The 15,680-nt window shown below is 44.0% G+C and overlaps 8 non-coding genes across 8 annotated transcripts; all 8 read left to right on the top strand.

Annotated features, from left to right (window-relative positions):
• Positions 1–533: 533 nt before the first annotated feature.
• On the top strand, positions 534–724 carry LOC141235103 (U2 spliceosomal RNA). Its single transcript, XR_012300958.1, has one exon. It is a non-coding gene; the product is annotated as a U2 spliceosomal RNA (small nuclear RNA).
• A 1,115-nt stretch (positions 725–1,839) lies between these two features.
• Positions 1,840–2,030, top strand: LOC141235102 (U2 spliceosomal RNA). Its single transcript, XR_012300957.1, has one exon. It is a non-coding gene; the product is annotated as a U2 spliceosomal RNA (small nuclear RNA).
• Positions 2,031–3,145: 1,115 nt separating this feature from the next.
• Positions 3,146–3,336, top strand: LOC141235101 (U2 spliceosomal RNA). The gene has a single exon (XR_012300956.1). It is a non-coding gene; the product is annotated as a U2 spliceosomal RNA (small nuclear RNA).
• Positions 3,337–4,451: 1,115 nt separating this feature from the next.
• On the top strand, positions 4,452–4,642 carry LOC141235284 (U2 spliceosomal RNA). The gene has a single exon (XR_012301134.1). It is a non-coding gene; the product is annotated as a U2 spliceosomal RNA (small nuclear RNA).
• A 1,115-nt stretch (positions 4,643–5,757) lies between these two features.
• LOC141235282 (U2 spliceosomal RNA) lies at positions 5,758–5,948 on the top strand. The gene has a single exon (XR_012301132.1). It is a non-coding gene; the product is annotated as a U2 spliceosomal RNA (small nuclear RNA).
• Positions 5,949–7,063: 1,115 nt separating this feature from the next.
• On the top strand, positions 7,064–7,254 carry LOC141235099 (U2 spliceosomal RNA). Its single transcript, XR_012300954.1, has one exon. It is a non-coding gene; the product is annotated as a U2 spliceosomal RNA (small nuclear RNA).
• Positions 7,255–8,369: 1,115 nt separating this feature from the next.
• On the top strand, positions 8,370–8,560 carry LOC141235098 (U2 spliceosomal RNA). The gene has a single exon (XR_012300953.1). It is a non-coding gene; the product is annotated as a U2 spliceosomal RNA (small nuclear RNA).
• A 6,155-nt stretch (positions 8,561–14,715) lies between these two features.
• LOC141235340 (U2 spliceosomal RNA) lies at positions 14,716–14,908 on the top strand. The gene has a single exon (XR_012301183.1). It is a non-coding gene; the product is annotated as a U2 spliceosomal RNA (small nuclear RNA).
• The last annotated feature ends 772 nt before the right edge of the window (positions 14,909–15,680 follow it).

Here is a 15,680-nt window from a genome sequence, read left to right as displayed (position 1 = left end):
TGTGGCATTCTGTTAAACTGTTGCTTATGGCGGTCTCTGTGAGCTTCTCAGCGACATTCAGCCAGCCAGGTATCCTGCCTGCAGTAGATGGAATGTGGCAATGGAACGCTGGCTGCGTGTGTCATAATAGGCTCTGAGCCTTTATATACCTGTGCACAGCAGCAGCCACCTTCAGTCTGCTGCTGGACAGCCAGCAGCAGCAGCAGCAGGAGAGGTATGTAATCAGGAGCCCTCCTGCTAAGGGTAGACAGCTGCTCGTTCCACCCCACCCCCCGCCTTAATTGGTTCTCCTCCCTTCCAACGGTGTTGAGGCGGGTGGGAACAGCAGGGGGTGAAGGTGCTGTGTTTAAAGAGGTGGAGTTATGCAGATCTAAAACGCGTGGATTGCAGCAGCAGCAAGCCGAAAAGTGCAGGCATGTAAGGGATCTAGAGGTTGACAACATGTCTTCTTAACGGGAGTCCAGGAGCTCATCTCCACAAATGGACTTTTCAGGATCCTTGGGTGGCTCCGTAGTTTGAAACCAATTCTGGTTATCGCTTCTCGGCCTTTTGGCTAAGATCAAGTGTAGTATCTGTTCTTATCAGTTTAATATCTGATACGTCCCCTATCTGGGGACCATATATTAAATGGATTTTTAGAACAGGGAGATGGAAAAAGAGCTTGCTCTGTCCACTCCACGCATTGACCTGGTATTGCAGTATCTCCAGGACCGGTGCACCCCTTCTTTAATGCAGTTTCTAAAATCAGAAAAAATTGAATTCAATGTTTTTTGTTCATTTTGCTTGTTTGTCGGATTTTGGGATGGACTCTTTGGCTTTGCTTTTCTTCTCCTCATTGGATTTTTCATGTTCAAAGTTGCAGAAGCCAGATTACAAGCTCATTTTGGTTCAACTTCAGCAACTGTGCATTGCATTGCCATGTAATGTGATGCAATGCTATCTTTCTAGCTCTCCCTTTTTACTTCCTTTTGGATAAACAGACATATTAGGCAAGCATTTTGGAGCTTTCACCTAAATAACTACAGGTGGTGAGATAAGCTGCACAATATAATTGACCTTTCAGTATATTGTTGCACACACACCATCTATTTAGCAAATGCCCTTGTTATCAACAGCAGCCTTTTAAACTCACCTGAGCTAACAGGTATGTGCGCTGGTTACTCTGCTGCGCTTAAAATTTCTTTTTTGGTTTGCTACAATGCCTTTTCTGAAACGTTGTCTCCTTCTGCTGGAACACTGACTTCTTTCATTTAATGCCTGCAGACTATAAAAGAGAACCCAACCCAAAAAGTTTGGTTGATTAGTCTGTGGCATTCTGTTAAACTGTTGCTTATGGCGGTCTCTGTGAGCTTCTCAGCGACATTCAGCCAGCCAGGTATCCTGCCTGCAGTAGATGGAATGTGGCAATGGAACGCTGGCTGCGTGTGTCATAATAGGCTCTGAGCCTTTATATACCTGTGCACAGCAGCAGCCACCTTCAGTCTGCTGCTGGACAGCCAGCAGCAGCAGCAGCAGGAGAGGTATGTAATCAGGAGCCCTCCTGCTAAGGGTAGACAGCTGCTCGTTCCACCCCACCCCCCGCCTTAATTGGTTCTCCTCCCTTCCAACGGTGTTGAGGCGGGTGGGAACAGCAGGGGGTGAAGGTGCTGTGTTTAAAGAGGTGGAGTTATGCAGATCTAAAACGCGTGGATTGCAGCAGCAGCAAGCCGAAAAGTGCAGGCATGTAAGGGATCTAGAGGTTGACAACATGTCTTCTTAACGGGAGTCCAGGAGCTCATCTCCACAAATGGACTTTTCAGGATCCTTGGGTGGCTCCGTAGTTTGAAACCAATTCTGGTTATCGCTTCTCGGCCTTTTGGCTAAGATCAAGTGTAGTATCTGTTCTTATCAGTTTAATATCTGATACGTCCCCTATCTGGGGACCATATATTAAATGGATTTTTAGAACAGGGAGATGGAAAAAGAGCTTGCTCTGTCCACTCCACGCATTGACCTGGTATTGCAGTATCTCCAGGACCGGTGCACCCCTTCTTTAATGCAGTTTCTAAAATCAGAAAAAATTGAATTCAATGTTTTTTGTTCATTTTGCTTGTTTGTCGGATTTTGGGATGGACTCTTTGGCTTTGCTTTTCTTCTCCTCATTGGATTTTTCATGTTCAAAGTTGCAGAAGCCAGATTACAAGCTCATTTTGGTTCAACTTCAGCAACTGTGCATTGCATTGCCATGTAATGTGATGCAATGCTATCTTTCTAGCTCTCCCTTTTTACTTCCTTTTGGATAAACAGACATATTAGGCAAGCATTTTGGAGCTTTCACCTAAATAACTACAGGTGGTGAGATAAGCTGCACAATATAATTGACCTTTCAGTATATTGTTGCACACACACCATCTATTTAGCAAATGCCCTTGTTATCAACAGCAGCCTTTTAAACTCACCTGAGCTAACAGGTATGTGCGCTGGTTACTCTGCTGCGCTTAAAATTTCTTTTTTGGTTTGCTACAATGCCTTTTCTGAAACGTTGTCTCCTTCTGCTGGAACACTGACTTCTTTCATTTAATGCCTGCAGACTATAAAAGAGAACCCAACCCAAAAAGTTTGGTTGATTAGTCTGTGGCATTCTGTTAAACTGTTGCTTATGGCGGTCTCTGTGAGCTTCTCAGCGACATTCAGCCAGCCAGGTATCCTGCCTGCAGTAGATGGAATGTGGCAATGGAACGCTGGCTGCGCGTGTCATAATAGGCTCTGAGCCTTTATATACCTGTGCACAGCAGCAGCCACCTTCAGTCTGCTGCTGGACAGCCAGCAGCAGCAGCAGCAGGAGAGGTATGTAATCAGGAGCCCTCCTGCTAAGGGTAGACAGCTGCTCGTTCCACCCCACCCCCCGCCTTAATTGGTTCTCCTCCCTTCCAACGGTGTTGAGGCGGGTGGGAACAGCAGGGGGTGAAGGTGCTGTGTTTAAAGAGGTGGAGTTATGCAGATCTAAAACGCGTGGATTGCAGCAGCAGCAAGCCGAAAAGTGCAGGCATGTAAGGGATCTAGAGGTTGACAACATGTCTTCTTAACGGGAGTCCAGGAGCTCATCTCCACAAATGGACTTTTCAGGATCCTTGGGTGGCTCCGTAGTTTGAAACCAATTCTGGTTATCGCTTCTCGGCCTTTTGGCTAAGATCAAGTGTAGTATCTGTTCTTATCAGTTTAATATCTGATACGTCCCCTATCTGGGGACCATATATTAAATGGATTTTTAGAACAGGGAGATGGAAAAAGAGCTTGCTCTGTCCACTCCACGCATTGACCTGGTATTGCAGTATCTCCAGGACCGGTGCACCCCTTCTTTAATGCAGTTTCTAAAATCAGAAAGAATTGAATTCAATGTTTTTTGTTCATTTTGCTTGTTTGTCGGATTTTGGGATGGACTCTTTGGCTTTGCTTTTCTTCTCCTCATTGGATTTTTCATGTTCAAAGTTGCAGAAGCCAGATTACAAGCTCATTTTGGTTCAACTTCAGCAACTGTGCATTGCATTGCCATGTAATGTGATGCAATGCTATCTTTCTAGCTCTCCCTTTTTACTTCCTTTTGGATAAACAGACATATTAGGCAAGCATTTTGGAGCTTTCACCTAAATAACTACAGGTGGTGAGATAAGCTGCACAATATAATTGACCTTTCAGTATATTGTTGCACACACACCATCTATTTAGCAAATGCCCTTGTTATCAACAGCAGCCTTTTAAACTCACCTGAGCTAACAGGTATGTGCGCTGGTTACTCTGCTGCGCTTAAAATTTCTTTTTTGGTTTGCTACAATGCCTTTTCTGAAACGTTGTCTCCTTCTGCTGGAACACTGACTTCTTTCATTTAATGCCTGCAGACTATAAAAGAGAACCCAACCCAAAAAGTTTGGTTGATTAGTCTGTGGCATTCTGTTAAACTGTTGCTTATGGCGGTCTCTGTGAGCTTCTCAGCGACATTCAGCCAGCCAGGTATCCTGCCTGCAGTAGATGGAATGTGGCAATGGAACGCTGGCTGCGCGTGTCATAATAGGCTCTGAGCCTTTATATACCTGTGCACAGCAGCAGCCACCTTCAGTCTGCTGCTGGACAGCCAGCAGCAGCAGCAGCAGGAGAGGTATGTAATCAGGAGCCCTCCTGCTAAGGGTAGACAGCTGCTCGTTCCACCCCACCCCCCGCCTTAATTGGTTCTCCTCCCTTCCAACGGTGTTGAGGCGGGTGGGAACAGCAGGGGGTGAAGGTGCTGTGTTTAAAGAGGTGGAGTTATGCAGATCTAAAACGCGTGGATTGCAGCAGCAGCAAGCCGAAAAGTGCAGGCATGTAAGGGATCTAGAGGTTGACAACATGTCTTCTTAACGGGAGTCCAGGAGCTCATCTCCACAAATGGACTTTTCAGGATCCTTGGGTGGCTCCGTAGTTTGAAACCAATTCTGGTTATCGCTTCTCGTCCTTTTGGCTAAGATCAAGTGTAGTATCTGTTCTTATCAGTTTAATATCTGATACGTCCCCTATCTGGGGACCATATATTAAATGGATTTTTAGAACAGGGAGATGGAAAAAGAGCTTGCTCTGTCCACTCCACGCATTGACCTGGTATTGCAGTATCTCCAGGACCGGTGCACCCCTTCTTTAATGCAGTTTCTAAAATCAGAAAGAATTGAATTCAATGTTTTTTGTTCATTTTGCTTGTTTGTCGGATTTTGGGATGGACTCTTTGGCTTTGCTTTTCTTCTCCTCATTGGATTTTTCATGTTCAAAGTTGCAGAAGCCAGATTACAAGCTCATTTTGGTTCAACTTCAGCAACTGTGCATTGCATTGCCATGTAATGTGATGCAATGCTATCTTTCTAGCTCTCCCTTTTTACTTCCTTTTGGATAAACAGACATATTAGGCAAGCATTTTGGAGCTTTCACCTAAATAACTACAGGTGGTGAGATAAGCTGCACAATATAATTGACCTTTCAGTATATTGTTGCACACACACCATCTATTTAGCAAATGCCCTTGTTATCAACAGCAGCCTTTTAAACTCACCTGAGCTAACAGGTATGTGCGCTGGTTACTCTGCTGCGCTTAAAATTTCTTTTTTGGTTTGCTACAATGCCTTTTCTGAAACGTTGTCTCCTTCTGCTGGAACACTGACTTCTTTCATTTAATGCCTGCAGACTATAAAAGAGAACCCAACCCAAAAAGTTTGGTTGATTAGTCTGTGGCATTCTGTTAAACTGTTGCTTATGGCGGTCTCTGTGAGCTTCTCAGCGACATTCAGCCAGCCAGGTATCCTGCCTGCAGTAGATGGAATGTGGCAATGGAACGCTGGCTGCGCGTGTCATAATAGGCTCTGAGCCTTTATATACCTGTGCACAGCAGCAGCCACCTTCAGTCTGCTGCTGGACAGCCAGCAGCAGCAGCAGCAGGAGAGGTATGTAATCAGGAGCCCTCCTGCTAAGGGTAGACAGCTGCTCGTTCCACCCCACCCCCCGCCTTAATTGGTTCTCCTCCCTTCCAACGGTGTTGAGGCGGGTGGGAACAGCAGGGGGTGAAGGTGCTGTGTTTAAAGAGGTGGAGTTATGCAGATCTAAAACGCGTGGATTGCAGCAGCAGCAAGCCGAAAAGTGCAGGCATGTAAGGGATCTAGAGGTTGACAACATGTCTTCTTAACGGGAGTCCAGGAGCTCATCTCCACAAATGGACTTTTCAGGATCCTTGGGTGGCTCCGTAGTTTGAAACCAATTCTGGTTATCGCTTCTCGTCCTTTTGGCTAAGATCAAGTGTAGTATCTGTTCTTATCAGTTTAATATCTGATACGTCCCCTATCTGGGGACCATATATTAAATGGATTTTTAGAACAGGGAGATGGAAAAAGAGCTTGCTCTGTCCACTCCACGCATTGACCTGGTATTGCAGTATCTCCAGGACCGGTGCACCCCTTCTTTAATGCAGTTTCTAAAATCAGAAAGAATTGAATTCAATGTTTTTTGTTCATTTTGCTTGTTTGTCGGATTTTGGGATGGACTCTTTGGCTTTGCTTTTCTTCTCCTCATTGGATTTTTCATGTTCAAAGTTGCAGAAGCCAGATTACAAGCTCATTTTGGTTCAACTTCAGCAACTGTGCATTGCATTGCCATGTAATGTGATGCAATGCTATCTTTCTAGCTCTCCCTTTTTACTTCCTTTTGGATAAACAGACATATTAGGCAAGCATTTTGGAGCTTTCACCTAAATAACTACAGGTGGTGAGATAAGCTGCACAATATAATTGACCTTTCAGTATATTGTTGCACACACACCATCTATTTAGCAAATGCCCTTGTTATCAACAGCAGCCTTTTAAACTCACCTGAGCTAACAGGTATGTGCGCTGGTTACTCTGCTGCGCTTAAAATTTCTTTTTTGGTTTGCTACAATGCCTTTTCTGAAACGTTGTCTCCTTCTGCTGGAACACTGACTTCTTTCATTTAATGCCTGCAGACTATAAAAGAGAACCCAACCCAAAAAGTTTGGTTGATTAGTCTGTGGCATTCTGTTAAACTGTTGCTTATGGCGGTCTCTGTGAGCTTCTCAGCGACATTCAGCCAGCCAGGTATCCTGCCTGCAGTAGATGGAATGTGGCAATGGAACGCTGGCTGCGCGTGTCATAATAGGCTCTGAGCCTTTATATACCTGTGCACAGCAGCAGCCACCTTCAGTCTGCTGCTGGACAGCCAGCAGCAGCAGCAGCAGGAGAGGTATGTAATCAGGAGCCCTCCTGCTAAGGGTAGACAGCTGCTCGTTCCACCCCACCCCCCGCCTTAATTGGTTCTCCTCCCTTCCAACGGTGTTGAGGCGGGTGGGAACAGCAGGGGGTGAAGGTGCTGTGTTTAAAGAGGTGGAGTTATGCAGATCTAAAACGCGTGGATTGCAGCAGCAGCAAGCCGAAAAGTGCAGGCATGTAAGGGATCTAGAGGTTGACAACATGTTTTCTTAACGGGAGTCCAGGAGCTCATCTCCACAAATGGACTTTTCAGGATCCTTGGGTGGCTCCGTAGTTTGAAACCAATTCTGGTTATCGCTTCTCGGCCTTTTGGCTAAGATCAAGTGTAGTATCTGTTCTTATCAGTTTAATATCTGATACGTCCCCTATCTGGGGACCATATATTAAATGGATTTTTAGAACAGGGAGATGGAAAAAGAGCTTGCTCTGTCCACTCCACGCATTGACCTGGTATTGCAGTATCTCCAGGACCGGTGCACCCCTTCTTTAATGCAGTTTCTAAAATCAGAAAGAATTGAATTCAATGTTTTTTGTTCATTTTGCTTGTTTGTCGGATTTTGGGATGGACTCTTTGGCTTTGCTTTTCTTCTCCTCATTGGATTTTTCATGTTCAAAGTTGCAGAAGCCAGATTACAAGCTCATTTTGGTTCAACTTCAGCAACTGTGCATTGCATTGCCATGTAATGTGATGCAATGCTATCTTTCTAGCTCTCCCTTTTTACTTCCTTTTGGATAAACAGACATATTAGGCAAGCATTTTGGAGCTTTCACCTAAATAACTACAGGTGGTGAGATAAGCTGCACAATATAATTGACCTTTCAGTATATTGTTGCACACACACCATCTATTTAGCAAATGCCCTTGTTATCAACAGCAGCCTTTTAAACTCACCTGAGCTAACAGGTATGTGCGCTGGTTACTCTGCTGCGCTTAAAATTTCTTTTTTGGTTTGCTACAATGCCTTTTCTGAAACGTTGTCTCCTTCTGCTGGAACACTGACTTCTTTCATTTAATGCCTGCAGACTATAAAAGAGAACCCAACCCAAAAAGTTTGGTTGATTAGTCTGTGGCATTCTGTTAAACTGTTGCTTATGGCGGTCTCTGTGAGCTTCTCAGCGACATTCAGCCAGCCAGGTATCCTGCCTGCAGTAGATGGAATGTGGCAATGGAACGCTGGCTGCGCGTGTCATAATAGGCTCTGAGCCTTTATATACCTGTGCACAGCAGCAGCCACCTTCAGTCTGCTGCTGGACAGCCAGCAGCAGCAGCAGCAGGAGAGGTATGTAATCAGGAGCCCTCCTGCTAAGGGTAGACAGCTGCTCGTTCCACCCCACCCCCCGCCTTAATTGGTTCTCCTCCCTTCCAACGGTGTTGAGGCGGGTGGGAACAGCAGGGGGTGAAGGTGCTGTGTTTAAAGAGGTGGAGTTATGCAGATCTAAAACGCGTGGATTGCAGCAGCAGCAAGCCGAAAAGTGCAGGCATGTAAGGGATCTAGAGGTTGACAACATGTCTTCTTAACGGGAGTCCAGGAGCTCATCTCCACAAATGGACTTTTCAGGATCCTTGGGTGGCTCCGTAGTTTGAAACCAATTCTGGTTATCGCTTCTCGGCCTTTTGGCTAAGATCAAGTGTAGTATCTGTTCTTATCAGTTTAATATCTGATACGTCCCCTATCTGGGGACCATATATTAAATGGATTTTTAGAACAGGGAGATGGAAAAAGAGCTTGCTCTGTCCACTCCACGCATTGACCTGGTATTGCAGTATCTCCAGGACCGGTGCACCCCTTCTTTAATGCAGTTTCTAAAATCAGAAAGAATTGAATTCAATGTTTTTTGTTCATTTTGCTTGTTTGTCGGATTTGGGGATGGACTCTTTGGCTTTGCTTTTCTTCTCCTCATTGGATTTTTCATGTTCAAAGTTGCAGAAGCCAGATTACAAGCTCATTTTGGTTCAACTTCAGCAACTGTGCATTGCATTGCCATGTAATGTGATGCAATGCTATCTTTCTAGCTCTCCCTTTTTACTTCCTTTTGGATAAACAGACATATTAGGCAAGCATTTTGGAGCTTTCACCTAAATAACTACAGGTGGTGAGATAAGCTGCACAATATAATTGACCTTTCAGTATATTGTTGCACACACACCATCTATTTAGCAAATGCCCTTGTTATCAACAGCAGCCTTTTAAACTCACCTGAGCTAACAGGTATGTGCGCTGGTTACTCTGCTGCGCTTAAAATTTCTTTTTTGGTTTGCTACAATGCCTTTTCTGAAACGTTGTCTCCTTCTGCTGGAACACTGACTTCTTTCATTTAATGCCTGCAGACTATAAAAGAGAACCCAACCCAAAAAGTTTGGTTGATTAGTCTGTGGCATTCTGTTAAACTGTTGCTTATGGCGGTCTCTGTGAGCTTCTCAGCGACATTCAGCCAGCCAGGTATCCTGCCTGCAGTAGATGGAATGTGGCAATGGAACGCTGGCTGCGCGTGTCATAATAGGCTCTGAGCCTTTATATACCTGTGCACAGCAGCAGCCACCTTCAGTCTGCTGCTGGACAGCCAGCAGCAGCAGCAGCAGGAGAGGTATCTAATCAGGAGCCCTCCTGCTAAGGGTAGACAGCTGCTCGTTCCACCCCACCCCCCGCCTTAATTGGTTCTCCTCCCTTCCAACGGTGTTGAGGCGGGTGGGAACAGCAGGGGGTGAAGGTGCTGTGTTTAAAGAGGTGGAGTTATGCAGATCTAAAACGCGTGGATTGCAGCAGCAGCAAGCCGAAAAGTGCAGGCATGTAAGGGATCTAGAGGTTGACAACATGTCTTCTTAACGGGAGTCCAGGAGCTCATCTCCACAAATGGACTTTTCAGGATCCTTGGGTGGCTCCGTAGTTTGAAACCAATTCTGGTTATCGCTTCTCGGCCTTTTGGCTGCGATCGTATGACTGTACCTTGATTGGTGCGAGTCTCCTGGAGGAATCCGGACCCTTTTGTGGAGGATTTTCTGCTTTTTCCTGTGGTATTCCATACCGACAGAATCCAAGATGTCTTTTGTGAAGAACACCATCCGTTTGTCCGTGGATCCATCTGACCAGAACAAGAACAACGTGGTTTTCATTGTCCAAGACATCGTTGAAGGCAAAGCTGGAGCAAGACGTTCTGAGATCTTCAGTGTCAACGAATTTTCACGTCAAGGTAATTATGACGTTACCTTTTTGGACCAGGATGTTTGCCTTAATGTCTTTGAATGGCTCCGTGGTCACTCTAGTGACCCCTGCTTGGAAGGAGTTAGATGGGAACCTTTGTTTGGTCTGCAAGAAAAGGAGGTGACTGTGACTGTCTATAACCCTTTTACAGACCCTGAGCTGCTGGAGTGCTTCCTCTCTCGCTACTGTGAATATGTGCGGAAGGGAGTGAAGCAAGTCAATTGTCTAGGAATCTTTAACTGTCAGTATAAATTCCGTGTGAAATTGAAAAGGGATCCTGACAGTGTGGGGGGCTTTAGACACCCTCCATCAAATTTTTCCGTTGCAGGCCATAGAGGTTTCCTCTTTTACCCAGGCCAGCCCATGTTTTGCCGTAGATGCTTTTCTTTCGGACATACCATGGTAACATGCCTTAAAGGGCAGTGTTGCCGAAATTGGAGAAAGGAGGGGCATATGGCCAACCAGTGTCCAGAGGCCAAGTCCTGTGATGTCTGTGGGAGTAGTGATCACATGTATAAGGACTGTCCTATGAGTGCACCTAGACGTTCTGATAAAGAACAGAAGGAGGAAGAGCTGGAGAGGAGGCAGATGGCAAGCGCACTGAAAGTGCTGGAAAGATTGGAGAGGGAGGAGAGAGAGGGAAGGAGGCGGGAAACTGGTAGAGCCTCTCCCTCTACGGCGCCAGAGGAGGTGTCCCTGAGACCATGTTCTTCTTCTGCTGAAGAAATGAGGAAGAAGCGGAGGGAAGAAAAGGAGTTCTGGAGGGAAGTGGCAAAGGTGGAGAAAAAGGCAGTGTCTGCGAGAATATCTAGGAAAGTGGTGGAAGCAGAGCTGCCTGAGATGATGACTTTTGGAGAGGCAATGGACTCAACAGGATGTGAAGTGCAAATCTCGGAACCCGACAGTCCTGAACACCCTTCGGGTCCTGAAAACATTGAAGATTTTTCTTCGGAGGATGATAGGGGTGCAAAGAAGAGTCGTAGGGAGGATGGTGGGGGCAGTGATGATGCAGATTTTAGTGAGCCTCAGAGGAAGATCAGAACTGCCAGAATGAGGAGTGTGGCTGGTGAAGCCAGCGGGTCGGAAACCAGCTGTTCTGTTCTGATGGCGGAGGAGGATAGTGGTGGTGCTGGATAGTGTCACCATATAATATTGTAAATGTTTTTTCTTTTTGTCCTCTTGTGAGCTTTGGTTTAGGCCAAAGGCTATTTCTTTGTGTAATTGGTGAAGGAGTAGAAGTATTATGGGATTTACCATAGTGTCCCAAAACGTAAGAGTGTTTAAAAGTAAAGTAAGAAGAGCTGCTATTTTTGAGTTTTTAGCTATGCAAAATGCATCTATTTTTTGTTTACAAGAATGTGGGGTAGTGGATGGTGTGAAAGGGGATGAATGGTCTTATGGAGCGTCTGTGTGGTCGGGGAGTGCATGTAATAAGAATGATGGTGTGGGTATTTTGGTTAAAGGAAGGGAGGTTGTTTTGAGTGATTATTTGGTTATTGAGGTGGGGAGATGTATCCTTGCTAATTTTGTATACAAGAATGTAAAGTTTTGTGTTATTAATGTTTATGCGCCAGTTGAAAAAAATGAGCGCAAAAATTTATTTGAAAAAATTAAGCTTTTTGTTCCAGGAAGAATACCTGTGGTAATTGTGGGTGATATGAACTGTGATGTGGGGAGAGTGAATGTGGATGTGTCTGGGAAAGCATTATTGGAGTTAGTGAATGATTTTGGGTTGTGTGATATGCAGCGCGTGTGTAACATGAATCCTTTGTTGAACACTTTCTTTTCTGAGAGTGGTAGGGTACAATCCAGATTGGATTATTGTTTTATTTCTAAAAATATGGTTTCTGTTAATTATAGGCAGGAAAACGTTCTTTTTTCAGATCATGTGTGTATGTTGTGTGAGTTGGATATAAAAGTTGATGGAGTGTTTGGGAGAGGATTGTGGAAGTTAAATGTTAAACTGTTAGAGAATGAAGATGTGAGAAAGGAGTATGAAAGGCGGTATGAAGAATGGTGTAAGCATAAAAATGAGTTTGGGAATGTTTGTGAGTGGTGGGACTGGGTGAAGAAACAAACAAAAATGTTCTTTAAAAATTTAGGATACAAGTATGCAGCAATTAAAAGAGAGAGTTTTGTTAAACTGAACGCGCGGTTGAGCGTTTTGTATAAGTTAAGGGAAGGAGGAGTTGAGGTGGAGGAGGATATTTTAGAGGTAAAAAAGGAGATTAGTGAGTTTTTGTTGGAGAGAGGGAGAAGCATAGTGTTTAGGGCAAAGATTGATAAGATGGAGCAGGATGAGAAATGTTCTCGGTTTTTCTTTAAAAAAGTTTTTGGAAAGAAACAGAGTATGAGCGTGGTGTATGGAGCAGATGGAAGTGAGGTGAGTGGAGAGGATATGTGTGAAGAGGTGGCTAAGTTTTATGAGGATCTGTATGCAGTGAAACAGAGGGATGAATGTTTGGAGAATGATGTTTTGAGTGTGTTAGAGAGTAAGTTGAGTGAAGCAGAAAGAGAGAGAGTGATGGGTGAGGTGACTGGTGATGAGGTATGGAAGGTTATGTGTAGTATGGCTTTGAATAAGACGCCGGGGGAGGATGGCCTCCCAGTAGAATTTTATCGTGTGATGTGGGGTGTGATTGGTAAGGACTTTGTGGATGTATGTAAGTATATGTGGGGAAACATGGAGGTGACTGAGAGTATGCGTGCAGGTATGGTTGTGTTAATTCCTAAGAAAGGGGATTTGAAAAGTCTGAGGAATTGGAGGCCAATAACGTTACTTAATTGTGATTATAAAATCTATGCAAAACTTATGGCTAATAGGATGCGTGATGTGATAGAGAGTGTGATTGGGGATGAGCAGTGTTGTGCGGTACCTGGGAGGCGGATTCATGAGTGTGTGTGTATGTTAAGAGATTGTCTATGGGATTGCATGGGTCGTAAGAAGAGTGTATTTTTGTTAAGTTTGGATTTTGAAAAGGCTTATGATAGGTTGTCGCATGGTTTTTTGTTCAGAGTGTTGTTAAAAATGGGTTTTCCGGCTGATTTTGTTGGGCGAGTGAGAAGTTTGTATGCGGGTGTTTATAGCTGTGTTTTAATGAATGGGTATGTGGGTAGGAAAGTGAATGTGTTTTCGGGTGTGCGACAGGGGTGTCCTTTGTCCCCTGTAGCATTTATTTGTGCAATTGAGCCATTGTTGTGTATGCTGAGGAAAGATAAGGTAATTCGTGGTGTGCAAGTGCCGGGAGGTGGAGGAAAAGAATGGAAGGTGAGTGGTTATATGGATGACGTGTGTGTATTATGTGATTCTGAATGTTCGGTGAGGCGGGTGAAGTTGTTAGTGTCTATTTTTTGTGGTGCATCTGCGTTTAAAGTGAATTGGGAAAAGAGTGAGTGTAAGGGTTTTGGAGGCGGAAGTTTAAGTAGGGATGTAGGTGTGAATGTAGTGAATGGACCTATTAAAGTTTTGGGTGTGAAGTTTTCAGAGAGTTTGGATGGGAAAGAAAGTTGGGATGATGCGAAAGGAAAAGTTGAGCAGAAGTTGAATTTTTGGAAATTGAGGAGTTTATCCTTTTTTGGGAAGATTTTAATTGTTAAGAGTGTGGTGTTGCCAATATTTTTATATATTGCGGTAGTATTTCCACCAGGATATATGTGTATGAGAAGCTTGAATAGAATTTTATTTGTTTTTTTGTGGAACTCGAAAATGGAGAGAGCTAGGAGAGAAATTTTGGTTAAAAGAGTGGAAAAAGGTGGTTTGGGTTTTCCGAATTTGGACGTGTTTTTTGGTGTGAATATCGTTGTGTTTGTTTTGAAAGTGATTAGGGCGGATGGAAAGTTTTCATCTATGTGTAGGTATTTATTTGGAGCGTATTTGTTTCGTTTAAAGTGGCAAGAAAGGGATTTGCGATGTCCGATTGCTTTTGAGGTGCCTGTATGGTATGTGTGGGTTTATAAGTTTTTGGTGAGGTATGAACTGTGTGATGCAGATGTGAGATTGCTGGAGAATAAGAAGGCTGTGTATAGGATGATTGAATGTAGAGAGGTAGAATGTGGAATAAATATGGTTAGGGGTGGTGATGTGCAGAAGGTTTGGAAGAAAGTGCGGATGAGTGGTATGACCAACAAACAGAGTGAAGTTGTGTGGCAGTCTTTACATGGAGTATTACCTGTGAGAGAGTTTCAGAGGAATAGAGGTTTGGTGAGGAGTGAAATGTGTCCAAGAAATGGCTGTGGTGGAAGGGAAAGTGTGTTGCATGTTTTTTGGAATTGCCAGTATGCTAGAGATGTGATTGGGAGAATGGGGCCTTTGTGTAAAGAATTGTGTGGTGTGAATTTGTTGTCTTTTGAGTTGTTTATGTTTGGTTTGGGAATATGTGATGGGACGAAGGAAAGAGTCTTGTGGTTGATGCTTGCATGTATAAAGGAAGTGTTATGGGATGTGAGGAATGTGTATGTGTTTAAAAGGAAGGAAATTGCTGTAAAGGATAGTGTGAAGGTGATTTTGGGGAAGATGTATGTGTGTTTCCTATGGGACAAAAAGAGGAGAGGGGAAGTGGATGCGGAGGGAATATGGAAAGTTAAAAAGTGGAGATATATTGTTAGTACCTCTTGATTTTTGTTATTGTTGTTTTGAAATATGAAATAAATATTTCCGATGATGATGGGGACAGCAAATTGCGTATTGGATTTGACGCAGCTGTTTTGATGGAATTTTCCTTTGTCTGGTTTCCATAGACTGTGGAATTTCCTCGTCTGAGGAGAAAAAAAAAAAAAAAAAAAAAATCTGTTCTTATCAGTTTAATATCTGATACGTCCCCTATCTGGGGACCATATATTAAATGGATTTTTAGAACAGGGAGATGGAAAAAGAGCTTGCTCTGTCCACTCCACGCATTGACCTGGTATTGCAGTATCTCCAGGACCGGTGCACCCCTTCTTTAATGCAGTTTCTAAAATCAGAAAGAATTGAATTCAATGTTTTTTGTTCATTTTGCTTGTTTGTCGGATTTTGGGATGGACTCTTTGGCTTTGCTTTTCTTCTCCTCATTGGATTTTTCATGTTCAAAGTTGCAGAAGCCAGATTACAAGCTCATTTTGGTTCAACTTCAGCAACTGTGCATTGCATTGCCATGTAATGTGATGCAATGCTATCTTTCTAGCTCTCCCTTTTTACTTCCTTTTGGATAAACAGACATATTAGGCAAGCATTTTGGAGCTTTCACCTAAATAACTACAGGTGGTGAGATAAGCTGCACAATATAATTGACCTTTCAGTATATTGTTGCACACACACCATCTATTTAGCAAATGCTCTTGTTATCAACAGCAGCCTTTTAAACTCACCTGAGCTAACAGGTATGTGCGCTGGTTACTCTGCTGCGCTTAAAATTTCTTTTTTGGTTTGCTACAATGCCTTTTCTGAAACGTTGTCTCCTTCTGCTGGAACACTGACTTCTTTCATTTAATGCCTGCAGACTATAAAAGAGAACCCAACCCAAAAAGTTTGGTTGATTAGTCTGTGGCATTCTGTTAAACTGTTGCTTATGGCGGTCTCTGTGAGCTTCTCAGCGACATTCAGCCAGCCAGGTATCCTGCCTGCAGTAGATGGAATGTGGCAATGGAACGCTGGCTGCGCGTGTCATAATAGGCTCTGAGCTTTATATACCTGTGCACAGCAGCAGCCACCTTCAGTCTGCTGCTGGACAGC

The sequence above is a fragment of the Phyllobates terribilis genome, unplaced genomic scaffold (assembly GCF_046119375.1).
Source record: "Phyllobates terribilis strain yellow unplaced genomic scaffold, ASM4611937v1 Scaffold_650__1_contigs__length_881393, whole genome shotgun sequence".
NCBI lineage: Eukaryota > Metazoa > Chordata > Amphibia > Anura > Dendrobatidae > Phyllobates > Phyllobates terribilis.
This window is presented reverse-complemented; position numbering and strand designations above follow the sequence as displayed.